Consider the following 24855-nt stretch of genomic DNA (forward strand, 5'->3'; position numbering starts at 1 on the left):
ACATTATATTCACCAGATAGAAGGTGCATTACTTCACATACATTGATACCCTTTTTCATGTCTTGGTCCCCATTTCCCTCCCCCCACTCTCGCCCCTCATTTTGTTTTCCCCCCTTTCCTATCCTATTTCAAATAACCAAATAAGCATATATACAGTATATCAGATAACAAGGTGAAATACTGTAACAATATGAGATAACCAAGGGACAGCAAAAGAGATAAGAGAAAACATAGTACGTTAAGGACAACAGTCACTCATTATATGGCTTTTGTTTCTATATCTTGGTGGTTTGGGGGAAATTTTTAAATGTCGGGAGTGGAGCTTAGCTGGAGAAAGTAGGCAGGGGGGGGTGTGGGGTCGGGGGGGGGTAGGTATTTTTGAAGCTGCATCTTGTTGGCCTATTTTCTGTCTGTCTGTCTGTCTGAACTTCCTGGCCACCATGAGGCAAACAGTCTCTGCCACATACATCTGCCACTACATATCTATAGAGCCAACTGACCAGAGCCAAAGTAAGTTTTACCTTTTAAGTAGTTTTATTTTTGTGACAATTGGTGATGCAAAGAGTAAATGTACATTATATTACTATTTTTATACTAATGCCTAATTATATCTTATTGTATTTTTGTCTTATTGTGTTGTCAAATATTCTAGAGACTTTCATCTATGATAAGAAGAAAAATAATCTAGAGTGTTAGTTCTGAGTTGATTCTCCTCTCTACCACTGTATTGACTCCCATGCTTCATCTCCTTGTGTTCTGATTTGTTTGTCAACATTACAAAGCACAGTTTTATTTCTGTAAGGAGATCATAAGGGGGCAGAGATGGGCAGCTGATTATGCTTTTTTGATGAATTCTGGGGACTCTTGGAAACACCTCTGTCCATTTGATCTTAAGCCCCACATCTATATTGTGTTGGTCAATGATTGCTCCAATCAGCTGAGTCCAATAGTAGAAAAAAATTCCAGCAACTTCAGTGTTTCTGGCTTTCCCAGAAAACAACCCCCTCCTGCCATTCTCTGCACTCTTCTCAGTGTACTCCTCCTTTAACCACCCTGGCAGGGTCTGGTGGCTAACTGCAACTCAGCCCTGTTTGGCTCCTCCTGGTTTTTGTGCAGCTCTTTGTGGTTTCCTTACTCTAGCAGAAAGTATGACCTAATCAGCCTGAAGCTCTGCCACTGAGAATTCATGATAAAGAGAAAGCTTTCTTTACTCACATCTATTTGGGTAAGGAAAAATGTTTTATCTTATAAGTTGTTTGGTATGCTGTACAGTAGTTCTTTCTGTTCTGAAAAACTCACACTAAATGGGATAATTTATTTTCCTAAATGCTCAGATCCACTTAATAGTACCTTTGGTTTTGTCTTTTCAAAATATATTTTCTGTTTGTGAAAGGAATCACATTTGATGAGTGGCAAATGATGAAGACTGAAGACTTAATCTGTGTGGAATTGTTGCTGTAGAAAAGAGCCAAATAATCTTCTCTGTTCTGTGCCAACTAAATCTTACAAAGGGGTAGGAGAGCACTATTCCATCTGCCTTTGGCTTTCTGATAATACCAAATAACCTATCAAAAGAGTTTTTTGGATCTAATAGCTACATATTAATGATACCATATGCCTTTTGTTCCTTTGGTCTGCGAGGACCCAATATTTGCATACCCAATGCTATGGATGTGGTACTGGAAATATAAATACAACTACATAGACATAAAATTTATGACTCTATAGACATAATGTTTTATTAGAGATTAATATGTATCTATGACATACAAACCCCCAGCCTAATTTTAATTACATTCCAAAACCTAAGTGCCAGTAATTATATATAGAGATTCCATTCTTGAATATTTGTTTGTTAAATACACCATTTGAAATATGATATAAAAATCAATGTTAATAAGTTCTTTAATAAAAAAGGTTTTTTTTTGTTTTGGCTGGTCATGGGACTTAAAACTTTGGGCTTGGGCATTGTCCCTGAGCTCTTCCATTCAAGGCTAGTGTTCTACCATATGAGCCACAGCACCACTTCTGGTTTTCTGATGGTTTATTGGAGATGAGTTTCACAGACTCTCATGACCAGGCTTTGAGCCACATCCTCAGATCTCAGCCTCCTGAGTAGCTAGGATTATAAGCATGAGCCACCAGTACCCAGCTCAAAAGGTTCTTTATATAAGCATTTTACTTTATAGAGGTAATAGCACTTAACATAAGATCTACCTGCCTAATAGAATTTTGATTGTGCATTTTCATTGGCTGTAGACAAAAAATTGTACAGCAGATCTCCAAAGCTTAGTCATCTCGTCTAAATGAAATTTCGTGGTAACTCTTCATTTCCATTCTGCCCAGTCCTGGCAACTAACATTCAGCTCTGTAATTCTATTCTTTGACTCTTTCAGATAACTTATAGAGATGGAATTAGAGAAGTTTGTCTTTCAGTGTGACTTGATTTCTCTTAATGTAATGTCCTTAAGATGCATCTGTTTTGTTTCACAGTGAAGAATTTCTCCAGTTGTGAAGCCTGAATCAACGTAGGAAATTTGAGTGAACAAGTGGGATTAGGATAGATGGGTGGAGAGAAGAATGAAGAATATTGGGCTGAGAGTTTGGCCTAGTGGTAGAGTGCTCGCCTTGCTTGAAGCCCTGGGTTCGATTCCTGGTACCACATACACAGAAAAGGCCAGAAGTGGTGCTGTGGCTCAAGTGGCAGAGTGCTAGCCTTAAGCTAAATAAACTCCAAGGACAGTGCCCATGCCCTGCGTTCAAGCCCCAGGACTGGCAAAAAAAAAAAAAGGATTGATATTGATTAAAAAAAAATCACTGTACGTATAAATTGACATATTGAATTGAAACTCGTTTGTACACTATTTGACATATATATGTGCTATATATGTCCATATATGTATATAGTATAAATATGTATGAATATATGCATATATAAGTACTGTGCACATATAAATATATGTGCATATAAGTATATGTACATGTATACATCTATTTGTATATATTCATACATACATCTGTTATATACATATATGTAAATATATGTAAATATATTCATGGAACCTTAATTTTTTATTTTATAAAATATGTATGTATATGAGGTAGAGACAGAGACAGTGAGAACAAGCTACACTTTCCTTTTCCACTCATTTGTTGATAGAAGTTTAGATTAACAGGTCTTGGCATTGTGAATATTACAGCTATGAACACAGGATCTTGATTTCAATTAATTTCTGTATAAACAGGAAGTAGGATATTTTATCATATGACAGTTCTATTTCTAATTTTTGAGGACCCCCCCATACTATCTTCCATAGCGTACTGTTCTCACCATGCATTGCCACCAACAGTGTGCCAGAGTTCCAATTTCTCCACATCCTTTATAATACTTGCTGGGTTTTGTGTCTTTCATAATAGGCATCCTGACAGGTGTGCGGTGAGAACTCATGTGGTTTTGAGTTGCTTTTCCTTGATGATTAGTGACATTAAACATTTTCTCAATAAGCCCATACCCATTTGTACTTCTTCTTTGGAGAAATGTCTCATCAAGTCCTTATCCATTTTAAATCAGATTATTAGATTTAAAATATTGAGTTGTAAAAGTTATTTATTTATAAAGGTTTGGAGATCCCTTCTCTGATATATAGTTTGCAAATATTTTCTCCCATTTTCTATGTTGCACTTTTCTATTGAACAGAACCTTTAATGTGAACAAGCTTTTCAATTTGATGTAGTCCAGCTCATGGGATTTGTTTATATTTTCTGTCCTTTTGGTGTCATAACTGTGAAATCTTTGCCAAGATTAATGTTAGCAGCCTTTTCTTCTATTTTTAATGAATTTTATAGTATCAGGTCTTATGTTTAAGTTTTTAATGTAATATGGTTTTCTGTGCATTTTTGTGTATGATATAAGATAAAGGCCAATGCTATTTTTTGTATGTAGATATTCAGTTTTCTCATCACCATTTAGGAAAAAGCTAATCTTTTCCCATTGCATATTTTTTACACCCACAGTGAACATAGTGAACATAATTTCTGAGGTCTTTAATTGGCTTCCTCCAGTGTGTGTGTGTGTGTGTGTGTGTGTGTGTGTGTGTGTGTGTGTGTGTGTGGTACAGGGGTTTGAACTCAGAGCCTGGATGCTATCCCTGAGCTTTTTTGCTCAAGGATGGTATTCTACCACTTGAGCTATGCTTCCACTTTCAGTTTTTCTGCTGGTTAATTGGAGATAAGAGTGTCACAGACTTTCCTGTCTAGGCTGGCTTTGATCCGTGTTCCTCAAGAGCTCAGCCTCCTGAGTAGTTAGGACTACAGGCATGAGCCAATGGCATCTAGTTTCATGGGTTTTATTTTTGTTGTTATTATTTTGTTTTATGTCTGTTTTTATGATTTTAACATAGTCTTACTTAATAGAGCCTTGAGTTATATTTTGAAATCAGAAACTTTGAGCCCTATCCTTTTAATTTTCTTAAGATTTATATTTTTCTCTATTTCTATTAAAAATGCCATCAAAATGATATTAGAGGTTGTATTGAGTCTATACAGTGAAAAATCCATCATTTCAGCAATATTGACTCCTATTCATGAACAAAGATATTTTTCTGTATGTTTGTGTCTTTTTTTTGCCACTCATGGGGCTTGAACTCAGGGCCTGAGCATTGTCCCTGGGCTTTCTCAAGGTTAGTGCTCTACCACTTGAGCCACAGCACCACTGCCAGCTTTTTCTATGTATGTGGTACTGAGGAATCGAACCTGGGTCTTCATGCATGCTAGCAAGCATTCTACCACTTGCCCAAACTCCTGGCCCCGTGTTGGTGTCTTATTTAATGCGTCAGTCAACTCCTTAGTTTACTAACTACTTATTCTTAATACATTCTAAATCAGTTTATTTTTCTGATTTTCTTTTCAGAGTATATCATCAGTTTATAGAAATATAATAACTTTTCATGTTGACTTTCATCCAGAACCTTTGTTATATATATTTTTTTGTCAATCCTGGCTTAAGTTCAGGGCCTGAGCACTGTCCTTGGACTTTCTCAAGTCTAGAGCTCTACCACTTGAGCCTCAGCACCATTTCCACCTTTTTTTTTATGTATGTGGTACTGAGGAATCAAACCCAGGTCTTCATGCAAGATAGGCAGGCACTCTACCACGAGGCCAAACTTCCAGCCCCCTTTGTTATATTTTTATGTTTTAGATACAATATTTCTTAGATAGAATCTTTAGGGATTTATATATACGAATATGTCATTTATACACAGGGATAGTTTTCCTTCTTTTTTTCATTTTGGATGGTTTTCATTTTTTTTCTTCCTTTATTTTTCTGGCTAGAACGTCTAGTATCATGTTGAATAGAAGTGAGATGGCACATCCTCGCCTTGTTTCTGATCTTAGAGTAAGATGTTACTAACTGTGGGCTATTTATACATGGCTTTTGATATGTTGAAGTAATTTTTTTCTATTCTTAATTTGCTGAGAATTTTTAATTTTAATTTTTAAGTCTGATGACCTTTCTCAAATATATTCTATGCTATTTAGATAATTGTGTGATTTTTAAAGATGTATTAATTCTGTTAATATAATATGTCATTCTAATTGAGTTTCAAACATTGGCCCATCTTTGCATCCCATGTGATCATGGTGCCTGATCCGTTTATTTGTTGAGGGGGGTGAGATATTACTGAAGGTTGAAATCATAGTCTTTCTAAGAAGGTGCTCTACTATTTGAGCCAGGCATTCAGCCTGGCTTTATTTTACAGATAGATTCTTGCTGACGTTTCTACGAAGATTACCTTTGAACTCCACTTTCCAGGTCTCAGCCTCCTGACTTGATAGGATTACAGTAAGATGTGAGCTACTAACACTTAACTTGTGAACATCCTTTTGCTCAGACTAGCCTCAAACTGTGTTTCCCTGATCTCCACCTCCTAAATAAGTTAGGATCACAGGCTTTTGATACCACTCCTAATAGCGTGATCTTGTAATGATCTTGCAGGATTCCATTTAACAGCATTTTTGTTGAGGATTTTTTTGTGTGTGTTTATCAGAAATATTAGCAATAGTTTTCTTTTCTTGTGGTATCTTTGATATTGTTATCAGAGTAACATTGACCTAAAAATGTGTTTTTGGAAGAGTTCGAGAGAATTGCCATTAATTCTTCATTGATTCAGAGCTCATCTGGTCCTAGCGTTTTCTTTTTTCTTTTTCTTTTCTTTTTGTTTTTTTAGGAGTTTTTATGGCAGACAGTCTTTTATTCTTGGGTGAGTATTTATCAAGATTTTAATGATCTGAAAAGGTTTGTGAAGTGCACTTTTTTAATTTACTGTAACAATTGAATGGAAATTTCCTCAAATGTTTTCTACATGATCCAGGAATACAAATCAAATTTTAGTAGTCAGCAAAATTTTGTCATTCTATTTTTTGAGACAGAGGGAAAAGTACATCAACTGAAAGTATATTCAGTATTTCCATCATTGTTATAGTTATAAATTATCTAGCCTGATTTCACTGGTAAACTTAAACGAATTCTTTAAGTCCATGCAAAGCATGGTACTGCTAAGATTCAAAATCAAGTCTTATGACTCCAAAGCTAATATTCTCTCTCCATATGTCATACTATGTTCTTTAAAAATAAAGAATTCATTTTATGTGTATGTTGACACTATTCTTCATTTTCCTTAAGTAAACCATTTTTTGTCTAATGGTCCCTCTATGTTCCCTTTGATATAACTTCTTCCATGTCCAGATAAGACAAGAAAGGATTATGTAAGTGAACACAAAACTATATATTTAGATCCTCTTGACTTCACATGAAGCACTAGTACTGAGGCATTAGAAGGCATTAGATGGAAAACTGGCCTGAGTCTTAGGTGTCCCAGATATCTGTGTGTTTTAATGACAGGCGTGGTCCTGAAGAGTCCCTCTGTAGCTGCAGAGCTTAGTTTTTCCACTACAAATAGTTCCAGCTTTTATGGCTTAATGATTATTTTTTTTTCAGTTTACAATGGGGTGAAAATGACACATAGTTGGTAGAAACAAAACTTTGAGTTTTGATTTTCTCTAGCTATCAATATGCAGTATGATCCTCTCCCAACTGGCTGGAGTTCTCAGCCAGTCACATGATCTTCAGGGGAATCAACTGATACTCTGTAGTTCATGGTATGTTATGATATTTTGTAGGTTAGATTCATCAAATGTATTTTCTGCCAGGTGTGGTGGCTCACAACTGCAATCCTAGCTACTCAGGAGGCTGATATCTGAGGATCGTTGTTCAAAGCCACTCTTATCTCCAATTAATAACTAGAAAAGGGGAAGTGGGGCTGTGGCTCAAGGGGTAGAATAGTAGCATTTTGAGCTGAAGAGCTCAGGGACAGTGCCCAGGCCCAGAGTTCAAGCCCCATGACCCACAAAAAATATTTTCTACTTAGAACATTTTCCATTTATGAGGGCTTGGGGGATGTAACCCTATTGCAAACTGAAATGCATGTATAGTTGTCCTACCTTTTTCATATCTTTCCTGAAATATAGATTACATTATTTTGTGATCTTTCTATGTCTGTAGGTGATATATATCCCAGGGATGAGCAAAATGATTTCCTGGGGAACATAAATATCAGAATTTCCATTTATACTAATGTGTATATATGTGTTTGACCTCATTTACTAATCTGTATGACTTTGAAGGGCAACTGCTGTGCCTCCTCCTACTACTACCTAGAATGGCCCCTGGTATGTGTTACATAAATATTGGTAAATTATGTGAATAAAAAATGAGTTGCCAGAGCACTAAAGAATGTTAAAATTTTAATGTAAATATAAAAAGTCATTACTACTAACATATTAAATTCCTGGGGAGATGAGGAGCAGGAGTTTGGCCTAGTGGTAGACTGCTTGCCTAGCATGGACAAAGACTCAGGTTTGATTCCTTGGTACCACATACAAAGAAAAAGTTGTAAGTGGTGCTGTGGCTCAAGTGGTAGAGCTGTTGTCTTGAGAAAACCTAAGGACAGTGCTCAGGCCTTGACTTCAAGCCTCAGGACTGGCAAAAAAAATTAAATTTAAAAAATGTACTTATTACCTGAGCTGGGAGCATGGCTTAGTGGTAAAATGCTTACCTAGCATGCATGAAGCCCTGCGTTCGATTCCTCAGTATCACATAAGCAGAAAAAGCCAGGAGTGGTGCTGTGGCTCAACAGTATAGCATTAGCCTTGAGAAAGCTCAAGGATTGTGCTCAGGCCCTGAGTTCAAGCCCCAGGAATGGCAAAAAAAAAGTCTTTGGGCAGGAAGTTTGGCCTAGTGGTAGAATGCTCACTTAGCATGCATGAATCCCTGGGTTCCTCCATACCACATACACAGAAAAAGCCAGAAATGGTGCTATGGCTCAGGTGGCAGGGCACTAGCCATGAGGAAAGTGTCCAAGGACAGTGCCCAGGCCCTGAGTTCAGGCCCCAGGGGGGCCCAATCAGGGGGAAAACCAAGAGGGGGGGTGGGGGGGAGTGTAATGGGGACCAAGACATGTGGAAGGGTATCAATGTATGTGAATTAATGCATCTTCTATCTGGCAAATATCATGTAACCCTTTTATTAAATACAATAAAAAATATTAAAAAAAATCCCAATCAATGGATGAAAGATCACAATGACCTGATATCCTGAAAATATTACAGAAATGGATAGGGGACACATTACGTGTCTTTGGCAAAGGTTGAAACCTACTAAGTAAAGAGCCATAATCACAACAACTCAAAGAGTGGATAAATGGGACTATATCAAACTGAAGAGTTTCTGCATGACAAAGGACATGGCTAACAAGGTAATAGGAAACCCACAGAATGGGAGAAGGTCTTTACTAGCATCAGACGAGGGCCTCATATGTAGAACTCAAAAAATTAAACACCCCCAAAACAAATCCTCAAAGAAACAACCATTAATAAGTAGGCTAAAAACAAAAAGAGAAAATCTGAAGAAGAAATAAGAATGGCTAGTAGACACATGGAGAGATGTTCAACATCTCTAGACATAAAAGAAATGCAAACCAAGACACTGAGACTCTACCACACCCTAGTAAGAATGATCGTTATCAAGAAAACTAACAAAAGGCTGACAGGGAATGCTACTAGGCTGTTGGTGGGAATGTAAACTTGTTCAATTACTCTGAAAAGTAGTATGGAAATTCTTCAAAAGACTAAACATAGAGCGTCCTTATGATCCAGTGATCGCACTCTTACGCATTTATCCAAACGACCACAAATCAGGCTGCATAAAAGCCACCAGCAGAATCATGATCATTGAAGCGTTAGTTACCATAGCTAAGATACAGAATCTACTCAGATGTTCCTCAATGGATGAGTGAATTAAGAAAATACGAAAATATATACACAATGCTTCCATCAGAAAAAATTACATTGCTCCATTTGTAAAGAAAAAATGTACTAAGCAAAGTAAGTCAGACCCAAAGAAACATAGGCTCCATGTTTTTCCTCATTTGTAATAACTAGAATATGTATATAAACCTATAAGCTAATCTAACAAATAGTACAAGATAAATAATTATACTTGGACATAAGTTCAACGGACTAAACATTCGCACAGTGAGACAAAAGGAGAATATTCTTAGGAGAAGACCACAGTGGCTCAATAGCTATGTGCATATGACCAGATCAAATGATGCTTATTGAAATGAAATCCAAGGAATGGAAACAAGGGTTTCTTTTTTTAATTGTACTATGTGTGGTTCTTTCCCCTCCCCCCTTTTTCCTTTGGTTTATTCCCCTTTGTCACTGTATTTGCTTTCTATGTCCTTTTATATCTCTGTCTTATTTGGGGAGGGGAAAGAGAAGCACAGAAATGATGGGGCACAATCGTCCAGAAACAAGGATATACTAAAGCCACTAGCACAACGATGTTCATTGCAGCACCATTTACCATAGCAAAGATATGGAACCAACCCAGATGCCCCTCAGTAGATGACTGGATCAACAAGATGTGGTATTTATACAAAATGGAATTGTATGCTGCCATCAGAAAAAAATGTCAGATCATTCGTAAGCAAATGGAAAGAGTTGGAAAAAATCATATTAAGTGAAGTAAGCCAGACCCAAAGGAACATAGGCTCAATGGTTTCCCTCATTTGTAATAATTAGTACAAACTGGACTCTCCTAGCAGAGGATTACAATTGCTCTAAACCTAGATACGTAAGGCCATATAGGATGAGGCTAAATGAAAGGACCTCCAGGATATGGAAACAAGAGCTATATATTGAGTGAATGTTGTTCTTAATGTATTATGTTATTTCTCATCTCTCTTGTTGTCCCTTGGTTATTCTCAGATTGTTACAGTACCTTACCTTGTAATCTGGTATATTGTATATACATCTATTTGTTTATTTGAAATAGGAAAGGGAAGGGGAAAACAAAATGAGGGGAGGGAGTGGGGGGAGGGAAATCAGGACAAAACATGAGAAGGGGCATCAATGTGTGTGAAGTAATGCTCATTCTATCTGGTAGAGAAGACAGAGAGAATGAGGGAGTGGGTAACACTTCAATAGGAAATGTTCTCACTACCTGACTTACATAACTGTAACCCCTCTGTACAACACCTTTACAAAGCAATTATCTGATATATTGTATATATGTTTATTTGTTTATTTGATAGGATAGGGAAGGGGGAAAACAAGATAAGCAGAGGGGGTGGGGGGAGGGAAGCGAGGACAAAATCATGAGAAGGGGTAGCAATGTTTGTGAAGTAATGTGCCTTCTATCTGGCGAATATAATGTAACCCTTCTATTAATTACAATAAAACATATTAAAGAGAAAAAAGAAAAAATCCCAATCAAGTGATATGAACCAAAAAAAATCCCAACACTGGCAAAATTTCCAAGTCTGCCTTCAATTTGAAGTCTGAGTCTGCTGAAAATATGGAAAGCATTATGGCAGATCCTCAAAAGACTAAACATAGAGCTTCCCTATGACCCAGCAATTCTATTCCTGGGAATTTATCCAATAGAACACAAGGCCACACTAAAACTACCAGCACAACAATGTTCATTGCAGCATTGTTTGCCATAGCCAAGATGTAGAATCAACCTGGATACACTTCTGTGGATGAATGGTTCAAGAAAATGTGGTATATATACATAATGGAATTCTGTTGCTCCATCAGAAAGAATGATATTGTTCCATTCATAAGGAAATGGAGGGACTTGGAAAAAATATATTAAGCAAAGTAAACCAAACCCAAAGAAGCATAGATTGTATGGTTTCCTTCATTTGTGGTAACTAGAATGTGCCTATAAATGTGTCTATAAATAAACACATTGGATGGTAAAAGACAAAAAATACAATTGGATATGATAAATTATACAAGACTCTAGGTATTCACACAGTGAGATCACAGGAGTATATTATTAGGAGAAGATCACAAAGACTCAATAGCAATGTGCATACAATCATATAAAATGATTATCAAAAGGCATTCCAAGAAATGTAAATGAGAAGTTTTTTTTCCTCTGTTGCTGTTTTTATCTTCTGTACCTTTTATCTCATTTGTAAGTTTATATTTTGGGGAGGGGTGGGAGAGAGGGCACAGAAAGGGTGGGATAAAGGATGAAGAAATGCAGCAATGACATTTACTAGACATTATCTTGAAAATGAATTATACAACTTGTGGGGCTGGGGATCCAGGAGGGAAAAACTGGGAGAAACCAAGGGAAGGAGTGAAACTGTTCAAAAAGAAATGCACTCATTACCTGGCTTATATAAATCAGCCCCTCTGTACATCACCTTTACAATAACAATAAAAATATATACATTAAAAGCATGCGGAGGCATTCATGGTGGTGCCACCTTGTCTATAATCTCAGCTACTAGGGAGGTGGGGAGGTGGCTTGAAGCTAGCCTTGGGCAAAATTGAAGACCTTATCTGGAGAAAGTAATGAAAGCTCAAAAGAGCTGAGAGAGTGGCTCTAGAAATGGTGTTCCTGCCTAGCTGTAGCCCCTTCTCACAGGAATTTCTATTCAATTGGAGTGGATGAGGTCCAGAGATCTATGTTTTTCAAAGTTCATGGATGAGCCCGGTCCCAGTGGCTCATACCTATAATCCCATATCAAGGTTCAAACCATCCCAGTCAGGAAAGTCCAAGAGATTCTTATTTCCAATTAACCACCAAAAAGCTAGAGGTAGAGCTGTGGCTCAAGTGATAGAGCACTAATTTTGAACACAAACTCTCAGGGACAGCACCTAGGCCTTGAATTAAAGCCCCAGAACCAGCAAAAACAAAAGTACTCAGATGATTTTTATGCCCAGTAAAGGCTGAGGACCACTATTCCAGATGCCAAGGGCAGAAAAATAAAGGTTCTTGGGAAAATCAGGAGTCAGGAGTGCTTTTCCTAGAAATTCAATTGGGGCTGTGAAAGATTCTTTGGTAACCTGTCTTTGTAAGGTTAAAAGTTTGTCTGTGGGGGAAAAACACATACAAATTGAAGTTATTTGAGACCAAACTACTGAGTCACTTAGATGGAAACATGAGAGTCCCAGCAGAGGCTCACTAAGAATAGCCATGTCACAGAAACAATTCTTGGAAGGAAGGGCTGCAGAGGTGAACGGATGCAGCACGGAGGCAGTAGTAAGGTCTCTTATAGCATGGGAGAGCTGGGCAAAGTGGAAACACACTGACCATTTGTAATGAAGTAGAAAGGCCTTAGTGAGAAGATGGTAGGGTTGATGGTAAGAAATTACATTGACTTCTAAAAAGATAACTTTCAGAAAAAAAATGGTTCATTTGGAAGGGGTTATTTTTATGAGTAATATGATCAGGTCTCTCTAAAATACGCTCTGGTAACAACAGTAGCTAAGACTACATAAGTAACAAAAAGGCAAAAAGTTTATCAGATCTAATCCTGATCTTTTGCAACAAACACTTCTCCCCCCACTTTTTCACCTTGGGAGCTGTTAGAAAGCTAAGTGTGATGCCAAATTAAACTCTGGGTGAAAACTGTGGGTGAATACCAGCTAATATTAGCCTAGAGTATATGGAATTTCAAGTTTCTATAAGGATGCTTTTATAAACCTTGTTAGGATTAGTGCATATGTTGAAGGCATTAGATTTTCTATGGAACCACAATAAAAAGCTGATTAATAGCTGTTATTAATCTGTGTCTTGAACATCAAGGCCTCCTGGGTAACTCTTACCCACTTGCATCCCATACTAATGTGACCAGGACTGCCCGGAATTCTTAACGCTGTAGTCTATAAATTGACTATGGTTTCTTTTGCATTAGGAAAGAATTTACTAAGCAGATGCAATGATGCACCAAAGGTCATTGCAGTTAATCTTTTTTTTAAAAGAGAATATTTCTAAGCACTTAAGTGCCATGTGTTATAAATCACACCACGAAAAGACCAGTTGTAAAGGAGTCCTATCTGTTTGCTGGAGCCAGGCAGGACCTCTAGTGGCAGTGGCTAGTTAGCCTTTAGACTGATAATGTTTTAGAAAGTACGTGTTCTGTTTGTTTGAATTACTGGTTGACGTAATTCACACCAACACTTCTCCCATTAATCCCCCTTGCACATCACAATTCCTGGATGCTCAAATTGCTGCAAGTTCTCTGTAGCACACCATAGAAAATTGTCTCCAATTCTCTGGTCAATTGGACACTTGGACCTTGTTATAGTTTGGATCTGGACTATCGTTCCAAAGGTTAAAGGCTTGGCCTCCAGCTTGTGGCATTACTGGGAGGTGATGGAACCTTTAAGGGGTAGAACCTGCTGGAAACAAGTTACGTCACTGACGGTGTACAGTGGGGGAGGATATTGGGATCCTGGCCCCTTCCTCTCTCTCACTCCCCTTCTGCTATCACGTGGGAAGTTAAGTTCTGCCAAGTTCTGCCACGTGCTTCCCACCACACTATGCTGCTTTAGCACCAGAGCCAACCAACCATGAACCAAAACCTTTCAATCTTAAGCCAAAATAATTACCTCTGCTCCTTTTAAGGTTGATTGTCTCAGATATTTTGTCACAGTGGCAGAAAGGTGACTAACATAGACTTCTTAAAATACTGCTGCTCTTTGGTATGGAATGAAGTTAGCAAAAGATAATTTGGGGGATAAGGTCTGTGTTGCCCAGGTTAATCTTGAACTCCTGGCCTCAAGAAATCTTCGTACCTAAGCCTCATGTAACTGTGATTGGCTTGTGATGCTCTGCCTGGATTTAATGAAAGTTTTAAATTGTTTCTTGATTTTAATATAACCAACTTATTCTCACTGTATGCCGGAGGGCCCTAAATAGCGATATGTCCTGTGAATCTGAATTTTCAAGTAAGTGAAGAATGGTTTTGAGATCTTCTCAGTGGGGTCGGGTGCTATAAATGGATGAGGGAGAGTTTTGTGGTGGCTCTAGCCACAGTGGACAGCAAGCCTCACCTTGAGTAGATCTACAATTATATCTGACCCCTGTCAGTAGATACAAAAGTTAACTTATGGCATGTCTCTTCTTCCCATCCCTCCCCCAGAACAAAGAAAATACGGTCAGATCCTACTGATGTTCTTTCTTGGTGGTATTAAGGTTTGAGCTTGGAGCCTCACACACTTGGTACTCTACCACTTGAGTCAGCATAGTGGTGGTATAGTTATATAAAACATTTTTACTTGTGTTTTTCTGCAATTTTCCAAATCTCTACAGTATAGTAAGTTGAAGAATAAAAAGCCAGTATGGTAGTTCCAGAGACATACTAAACCATAAGAAATACCTTGAATTTTCTTCTTTTGAGATGGTTTTGAGTGGCAGGTGTGCCATGGAGTTGGAACAGGCTCACCAGGATGGAAAGGTACAGGCACAAGCAAGAGTTAGCTCTACAAACAGATAGCCATGTGAGGAAGGCAGGCACCAAAGGGACAGGAAGCAGTCGATGGCTTCAGCAATCACCTGCCTTCCCTGCTCCACTTGGGCTAGATGCCTTCAATAGTATCTTCTATTACTGTGCTTACTACCTGGATATTGTGAAGACCAGGGTTGAATACAGCTTGTTCACTCTCTGGTTACCTTCTGACCATCCTGCTTTGTACAAAGCTGAATGGTCATCTTTAGATGTGAAGGTCAACAGCATATTTAGTAATCCCAAACCTCATCCAAAATGTTTGAAGTGTTCAGATGGGAACATTTCATAGTCTTGAAAAAGGACAGAATGTCTTAGACTAATAGAGATGATAGAAATGAGTATCTTCATGTGCATGAAAAGCAAACACAGTTCTTACTTCCTTTAAGGTCTTAAGTGGTGCACTGTTTGGCAGTCTTCTGGGTTGTGATTACTAGGTAGAACACAGCTATTTCCTGAAGTGACCATAAGTACTGATAGCAGAGCTCAGTTTCTGAAGTGTGCTCCTATATGATAAGGTGAATTCAGCCGGATCTTGTTCAGACTTTAATGTATTTCCTCATGTATCTGAAAATGTTCCAAACTCAAGTCTCTTTCAGTAACTTTCAATTTTCAATAGGTGATTCTATAAAATGATAACTGCATTAATTTTCAATGCCTACTGTAACAAATTGCCACAGATGTAATGCCTTAAAATGGTACACATTTGTTATCTTGAAGTTTTGTTCATTAGAAATCTGACTGGGCAAAGATCTAGGGGTCAGCCGGGCATATTCATTTCTGGAAGTTTTAGGATGGAATCTATTTGCTTGCTTTTGTCATCTTTAGAGGCAACCTGCTTTTCTTGGCCAAGACCAACTGTTTTCATCTTATAAACCAAGTTGAGATATTCTCACACCCTCATTTTGTTGGATCCCTCTTCTGAATTCCTCTTCCACTTATAAGGAGCTTTGTGATTACATTGGGCCCACCGGAACAATCCAGGACAAAAAGAAAAAATTAAGGTTGGATGTTTAGCAACCTTAATTCCATCTGCAACCTTAATTCCTTGTCATTGAGCAGGTTAGTGGGATTAGGGTATGGACCTCTTTGGGTGTCACTGTTCTGCCTACCACAATTACATTCACACACAACTCAGGACACACAGTAGGTTATTTAAAAGATTCCATCTCTAGCTCAAATCTATCCTTCCACAGCCCCACAACTGTATCAAAAACAATAAAAAAAAACAAAAATAAAGGGGAGGGGAAAAACATGATCTCAATATCCAACCACAAGAATGAAATGATTTAGGAATTAAAAAACGTAAAGCTCTTGCTTTTGCTATATGAATTTAAGACTATTACCTCCAAGTATCACTTGCAGAAGAGTGTCTATGGTTTCCCTCATTTATAATAATTAGTATTCCTCTAAGATCATCTTAGCAGAGGAGTGCAATAGCTCAAAATCTATGTGTATATGGCCATAGAGGGAGAGGCTAAGCAAAATGAACTCCTGGATAGGAAAACAAGAGGTTTATCCTTGTAGTTGATGTTTTTAATGAACTATGTGAAGTCACTCCTTTCTCTTTTTTTCCTTTATTTTTTTATATCCCTTATGGTTTATCCTCTGTTGTTGCTGTATCTGACTTTGGTACCTAATGTAGTGTATATACATTTATTTGAATCAGGGAAGGGGGGAACAAGATAGTGAGACAAAGACGAACCAGAGTAACAGTAATATTCACAAGATAAAATGTTGGAAATGAACTCTACAACTTGGGAGGGGTTAGGAGGAGGGAAGTGGGGGTAAAACATGGGAGGGGGTAACAATTAGTTCAAGAAGTAATGTACTCACTACCTAACGAGTGTAAATGTAACTGCAACCCCTCTATACATCAATCTGATAATAAAGAAAAAAATCTACTTGTTCATAACTTATTTCCTTTAAGTCTCTTCCTCATAGAACAGATAGATAGGATCCTATTGTACTCTGCCCACAGATGGCCTGAAATTGTATGTACAAATTGTGTTTAAAGCCTTTTCTGCATCATTCCTCTTCTAGGAATTTTAGTTTTCTAATTTTGATTAGACAAGGCTTTCCCATCCACTGTTATTATTTTCCAACAGTGCAGAGATAGACTCTGTCCAATTTCAGGAGGAATGACTATTGATTGAAAATCAGTGGAGTCGATAAGCTCTCTGTGCAGTTGTGCAGAAAGCAAACAACTACAGAATAAGAAATATAGACTCCTATGCCATATGTCCCGATCATACCACACACTACATATTCAACACATGAAAAAGTAACAGATCCACAGATTTCCATATTCAGCCATTTTGCTCTGTCTACAAACTCCAAGACTGCAACATTTGTTATGTTTGGTTTTGAGTGAAACCAGAATCAATAAATGATTTGCTTTGCAGTCATTCCTAAATATATTTATTGTGTGAATACCAATCAGCTGGAATGGTGTGAGACTGCCACACTTGAGCCCCAGTGTCTGTGCAAGTCACATCAACACTTCCAATGCTCTCCAGCAAGACCAAGAAATCATGAAACTCGCACGCTACCAAATTCAGGGCTTTACCACCAACTCTGTTTTCAGAGTTTCCAGTTTTCCCAGCTTATCTTATTGGACAAATCCTTTCTGTCATCCTGTCTGCCTGTCTGCTTGTCCTTCTGTCTTATCTAACACTGAGGAGCAGATAATCCTGTCCCTCATTGTGAAGTAACCCTATGGCCAAGATCGGTCATGTGCATTCTACCCTCCTCCCCTAGGAGGCAGTGTTTCACATCATCCCCTTGGCAACAGAGACTAGTTCAATTTGGAATTTGGACCAATTAGATGATAGTAGAAGTTTCATGTGGCTTCTTGGTAAAGTGTCTTAAGTGAAGTCTCAGAGAACGACTTTCTCCCATCCCAACTTTTGCAGCCATGTTCATATCAGCCTGATGAAGTAATTAGCCTAGGAGACTTGCAGGAAATAGAGCTCCTTATCTAGTTTCTCTAAACTTCTGAGTTTATTTTATTTTTGTTTAAGCCTGTTTGAATTGAATGTTTTCATATTCATTCTACAAATAATTATATATATGTATACACACACACACACACACGCACACACACACACACTATATGTCAGTATGTCAGGCCCTGCTCTGGGTACTTGGAATACTTTGCGGAGCAACAACAATAACAAAACCCTGTATTCTTGTAGCAGAAGTTAAAAAGGCAAATCAATACAATAAATCAGACTTGTGTGGTTTGTGTTTCTGTAAGCCTAGCACTCAGGAGAGGAAGGAAGGAGAATCTGGAATTCAAGGCTAGTTTGAGGTACACAGTAAGATCTGTTTCAAAAACACAAGAGCTGGGGTTGTAGTTCAGGGCCCTGGTTCTATCATATGTGTGTGTGTGTGTGTGTGTGTGTGTGTGTGTGTGTGTGTGTGTGTGTAGGTACATATACACACACCCATAAATATACTTATGACAAATTAGGAAACTAAATGGACATGATAGAAGGAAAGAAGTAGAGCAGAGCAACAGAGCCAGGAGAGTCAGGAGATACAGAGTGAAAGATGAGAGTGGCTGATTATAATTGTAAGTATGATGGTCTTCCATTGAGAAGAGTATTGTAGGTGAGGGAACATCCCATGAAAATTCCCTGAACTGAGATCAGCGTGGTAGGAGTGACAGGCAGGCTGACAGGGAATGCTGGGGATCGTGAAGGTCAATGAAGAGGATGGTGGCTTGACTGAGGGATGTGGGGAGCATGGAAGGCTTTTGAGCAGCAGGAGATGGAGGCAGGCTGTCGGGTTGGAAGCTTGCCTTGGAGGGGAAGTGGGAAGCAAAGGGAGCCAGTCTAGAATGCACAGAGGTAACGGGTGGGAGCGCTGTTGTCCTGGTCCAGGATGGCAGTGATGATGGTGATGAGAAGTGGTTTGGATTCTGTGAATATTCTGCGTGGGATGTTCTGACAGAGGAAATGTGGGTGCAAGGGGAGTAAAGGGGGTGGAGTGACTACAGCTGAACGCCTCACAAGGGATCCATCCTCACAGCTGTTACCTGAATTGCCTATCACCTGTCACCCATATTAGAACCAGCAAGTGTTACAACTGTGGAAAAGTCCAACCCAAGCCCAGGGTTTATATGCAAACCAGTAAGTCCATGTTGAGGGTTTTATATTTCTCATCCACTACATGCTCCCCCAAATACTTTTCTTGGGTACTGTGTGTGTGTGTGTGTGCTTGCCCTGAGCTCCATACCTGGGCTCTGTCCTTGAGCTTCTTTTGATCAAGGCTACTGTGCTACCACTTGAGCCACAGCTCCACTTCTGGATTTTATTTTTTATTTTTGGTAGTTTATTAGAGATAAGAGTCTCATGGACTTTCCTGTTCAGGCTGGCTTTGAACCATGATCCTCAGATCTCAGAATCCCTTAGGCGTGGGCCACTAGTGCCCAACTAGTTAACTGCCTTTGAAGAAGTTATTGACCACAGTCATTGAGCATTAACCCAAACGGGAACCAAGTAATGATCATTGCAGCCTGGGCAGTAACATCACCACTCTCCTCCTCCTCTTCCTCCTCCTCCTCCTCCTCCTCCTCCTCCTCCTCCTCCTCTTCCTCCTTCTCCTCCTCCTCTTCTTCCTCCTCCTCCTTCCTCTCTCTCTCCCTCTCATCTCCATCTCTCCGTCTTATGAAGTGTCTTCCTGGTCTCTGTAGCCTTCTGCTGGATGATGCTTTCCTGGTTGATGGACTCAACATCTGTATATGAGATAGTCTGACTCTCATTTTGCTGATGCATCATCCTAATTGTCTGGTTGTTACCGCCTGTCACTTACCAACCAGTGTGAGATATTCTTCAGAATTACAGCCTCTATCTTTAGAAATGATATATGCCGAGGATTATTCGTGTTTGTAATTACAAATCTTCTAGCAGGAGCACAATTATTTAAAAAAAAACTTTTGGAAGTAACATTTTGTTGTATACCACAGAACCTGCTGTTAGCTGCTCTTGTTGAAAGTGCTTTTGTTGCTGTAATCTCCACCTGCACTTCAGTTGTAATTTAACATGATCTCATCCTCTATGCCTTTCTACCTGGTTGTAATGGTTAGGTCTCCTGCTGTTTATCCTTAAATACTTCTCCTTCTCACTGGGCTGTTTCCTGTGCTTCCAACCTCAGAAGTAGCAACAGAATCACCTGTTGCAGGGTGATAACCTGGGAGGGTTGGTTGGTTGATTTCTTGCCTGAAACTAGTGAGGGAAAGTTTGGGAAAGAATTTTGGAGATCATCCTCATAAACCTATCATTTTGTGGATGAAGAAAGACACTGAGGCTCGAGGCTCGATGTGAAGCAACAGATGTCAAGGGCACGTAGCTGCTGCTGGATAGTAAGAACTTTCTTGACCACCTCGGTAACAGAATATTGAATTTTGGAGGAAGGTGGAGTACATGAACATGAGTTACGTTAAGAGTAGTTGTAAACCTGAGGGGTTTGAGAAAGGAGGAAGATAGTGTTAGAGATCAGGGTTCATAGCATCGTCTTCTTGGGTCTGCCTCCACGGTTTTATTCTAAGCCAGCCAGACCTGGTTCAGCAATGCCATCTACCTGTTCAAACTGGGAGGAGGTAAAGGGATTTAGGGGTACAGCTCATTGGCCGAGTGACTGTCTAGCATGTGTGAGGCTCTGGGTCCAACCCGGAAATAGGGAATCTGAGAATTTGCCTTTGAGTGCACTCTTCCATTTTGACCCTTGGACCACAACAGTCCATGGTGGCAGAATTTGACAGCCCCCAGGAGGAGGAAGGGATTGATAAAGGACAGATGCCTTTTTGCTTTAGGTTGCTTCCAGGTAAATAGGAGTTTGACTGCAATGAACTGTCTTCCTGAAACAGTCAAGCCAAAATGGGAAAGCTGGACTGAATTAAACAGCTGCCTTCTGATGATTAATTCTGTATCCTTTAGCTATTTCCATGGTTCCTGCAGTGACAGAGAGATGGCAAGAAAATCTAGTTCAGGAAATGGAATGGAGAGCAAAAATCATCCAAGATATTCCATTGATTTATTGATCTCTGTGGCTCTTTGAAGGAGCCCTCTTTAAATTACAGGACATTCCTCAGAAACTCTAATGTGCCTCTATCTCAAGGGACGGTCTCTAGAACACTGAGTTTAGCACTAAGCCCTGGCAAATCAGGAGCCACCAAGTTGATTAACTAGAACTAAAGTGTGCAAGTGAGGTATTGTGAAAGGGTAAAGGAGAGTAGTGTACTCCAAGAGGGAAGGGTAGCCATGCTGAATGAAGAATGAAGTGTGGGGGGGAAACAACAAATGTTCAAGTGGTGTCTCCCCAAGTGTTCAAGGAGTGTCAGGTTCAAATAGTGGGTGTCTAAGTGTTCAACTCCATAATGGAGCAAGGAAGGATCTCTGTTTGGGATCTTATGTCCAATCCTCAGTTATTTCTATTTTTTCTTTCTGTTTGAGTTTTCTGTACCCTTTGTCTTGCATATTCGCTTATCTGATCTGTGGAAGGGGAAGGGAATCATCAGGACAGCCGGACAAAGGATGAATGAATGCAACATGAGACTCACTAGACACTATGTGGGAAATGAACTATACAACTTGTGGGGGGAAGGGAGCGGGAGGGGTAAGCGGGAGAAAAATGAAGGAGGGGGTAATAGTGCTTAAAAAGAAATGGATTCATTACTTTTGTAACTGTAACCCCCTACTTCATGACCTTTACAATAAGGTCATGCCTAGAAAGAGCTAGTGTCATAGTCTGCAAGTAAATGGATTAGGTTTCAAATCCTTATTCTCATTAGAATGACCTTGGTTGATTAAAAACTCCAGTTTTTACTCCAATCTCTGATCCTTCAATGAGTCAGATAATTCCTTCAAGGAGCCTTATGGAATTGTTGGGAGAACCAACCTGGGCTTCTGTAATGAGAGTTTCTGTGTCTACGTCTGTGTTGCTTCTGAAGCAGCCTCTAATTTTTTTTTTGAGGGGGACAGTCCTAGGCTTGAGCTCAGGGCCTGAGCCCTGTCCTTGGACTTTCTCAGGGCTAGAGCTCTACCACTTGAGCCTCAGCACCACTTCTGGCTTTTTTTCTATGTATGTGGTACCGAGGAATCGAAACAAGGCAAGTACTCTACCACTAGGCCAAACTTCCGGCCCTAATTTTTTCCATTTTAAGTTTAGAGATTCTTAATTTGAATATCTGAGGCTCAATGGATATGGGCTGGAGGACCCTAAACCTTTTAAACTTGTATGTGAACTTTCATATGCATGTGTGTGTGTGTGTGTGTGTGTGTGTGTGTGTGTGTGTGTGTGTGTATGCTGTATATAAATTCTCAGAACCACCTCTTCACTTGTCTTCCCATCTTTTTTATGCCTGTACCTGCTGGAGCTGGCATGTTGCACCTACCCTGGCCAATTTTCCCAGCTCTTATGTTTTGAACATTGCATTTGAACATGAAATATCAGGTTGCCATTAAAATTAATTGTTTTTCTGGAAGGATAGACCTGTGACAATTTTCTATAAAATAGGACCCTCTTGTTTTAAGGAGAAACTTAAAATTCATCCATAGCACTAAGTTTCTACTATCTCCATCTTCTCCCAGAAGCCTGCCCTTCGGAGAACTGATCATGAGCTCGATCCCACTTGTCTTACTTTGATTCTTCAGGTCTTTCATTGGCCTCATCATGCTTCACTGTTCCTCAGCCTGGCATCTGTGCCCTTTACAATCTGACTGCCTCCTGCTGCTTCTCTAATTGTTCCCTGTTCCATGCTAACTGTGCCGCCTTGCCAGTGCCCAAGCCCTGTTGGTGCCCTCTTCCCTCTGGGCTTGTGTGGCATGCCCTCCCCTTCCTCCCCATCTGTCACAGTATATCCTTGCTCAAGGCCTTTCTCCTGTCCATCCCTCAGCCAGAAATTTCCTCTTCTCTGAACATCAACTGTACTTGGTTCATACGGGTCTCATGGCATTTGCTATATATTGATTTATGTTTCATTATTCATGAGTGGCTTTTCTTCTTCTTTTTTTTTTTACTAGATCCAAATCTGTATCTGATATAGTGCCTGTCACAGTATCATGCATATAATAAAAATCTGGTACATATATTTGTAAAAACCTAGAATTTTGTGGTTGTTGTTATTGGACATGGGGCTTGGACTCTGGACCTGGATGCTGTCTCTGAGGTCTTCAGCTCAAGGCGACTGCCCTACCCCTGGGCCTGGGTGTTGTCCCTGAGCAATTCAGATCAAGGCTACCACCCTATCCCTTGAACCACAGCACCACTTCCAGTTTTCTAGTGGTAAATTGGAGATAGGAGTTTCACAGTTTTTAGTGCCTGGGCTGGCTTTGAACCATGATCCTGAGATCTCAGCCTCCTGAGTAGCTAAGATTACAGGAATGAGCTACTATATCCAGCTAGATTTTTTTTTTCCAGTCTTGGGTTTGAACTCAGAGTCTGAGCACTGTCCTTGGACTTTCTCAAGGCTAGAGCTCTACCCTCTGAGCCACAGTACCATTTCTGGCTTTTTTCTATGTATGTCTTGGGCTTTTTCTTTTTTTTTAATAATTTTTTATTGTGATTAATAGAAGGGTTACATTATATTCACCAGATAGAAAGTGCATAACTTCACAAACATTGATACCCTTTCTTATGACATGGTCCCCATATCCCGCCCACTCTCCACCCGCTTATCTTGATTTCCTCCCTTCCCTATCCAATTTCAAATAACCAGTTAAGCACATACAAAATATATCAGGTAACAATATGAGATAACCAAGGGATGGCAAAAGAGATGAGATAACATAGTACATTAAGGACAATAGTCACTCATTATATGGCTTTTATTTCCTTCTCCGGAGGTCCTGACATTTAGTGTCATACTATTTGGCCTAATGTCTCTAGATTTTGTTCTATTGTAAATCTCTGCTAGGAGAGCCCAAGGTTTCTACTGATTATGACAAATAAGGGAAACCATTGAGCCTAAGTTCCTTTGAGTCTGGCTTACTTCACTTAGTATGACTTTGTCTAAGTCTTTCCATTTCCTAACAAATGGGGTGATGTCATTCTTTCTGACAGCAGCATAGAATTCCACTGTGTATAAATACCATATCTTGTTGATCCATTCATCAACTGAGGGACATCTGGGTTGGTTCCATATCTTTGCTGTGGTAAATAGTGCTGCAATGAACATCATTGTGCTAGTGGATTTAGTATGCCCTTGTTTCTGGACGGTTGGGTAAATGCCAAGTAGTGGAATTGCTGGGTCATAGGGGAGCTCTATGTTTAGTCTTTTGAGGAACTGCCATACTGCTTTCCATAGTGGTTGAATGAGTTCGCCCTCCCACCAACAGTGTAGTAGTGATCACTCCTGGCCACATCCCCTCCAGCATCTGTTGTTATTAGTTTTCTTGATCCTGGCCATTCTGACTCACTTCCAGCTTTTTCTATGTATGTGATACTGAAATTCGAATCTGGGTCTTCATATGGAAGCACTCTACCACTAGGCCAAACTCCTGGCAGTTGGATCCTTCTTTGTCACCCTGCACTAGAATTAACTCCAAATGGATCAAAGACCTGGAGGTAAAAGCTAACACACTGAAAACTTTATAAGAAGGAATAGGAGATACTCTAGGCCTCCTTGGCACAGGACAAAACTTTCTCAATAAGGACCAAGAATCACAACAAATCAGAGAAAGGCTGGACAAGTGGGACTTCATTGAACTGCAGAGCTTCTGTAGGGCAAAGGACATAACTAGTAAATTAATTAGGAAGCCTACAGAGTGGGAGAAGATCTTCACCAACCATACAACGGACAAAGGCCTCATATCTTGCCGGGGCCTACCGGCAGCAAATTGGGGTTCCTGAAATAGGGGGCAGGGACTGGAAAAAATAGAAGAGAGACAAACACATCGGGTCCGGGAGGTCTGCAGCCCAGGTAAAAACTGCCGCCTCGTTTATTCTCAACTCCAGCTTCTATCCCTTCTTGAAACCA

The 24855-nt window shown here is 39.5% G+C and overlaps 1 protein-coding gene across 10 annotated transcripts in view; it reads right to left on the reverse strand.

Moving 5' to 3' along the window:
- The window catches only part of Anks1b (ankyrin repeat and sterile alpha motif domain containing 1B), a 905411-nt gene that overhangs the window by 185012 nt on the left and 695544 nt on the right, over positions 1-24855 (reverse strand). The gene's annotated exons all lie outside the window — the stretch shown is intronic.

The sequence above is a fragment of the Megascapheus bottae genome, chromosome 2 (genome assembly GCF_031878675.1).
Source record: "Megascapheus bottae isolate mThoBot1 chromosome 2, mThoBot2.hap1, whole genome shotgun sequence".
NCBI classification, from domain to species: Eukaryota; Metazoa; Chordata; class Mammalia; order Rodentia; family Geomyidae; genus Megascapheus; species Megascapheus bottae.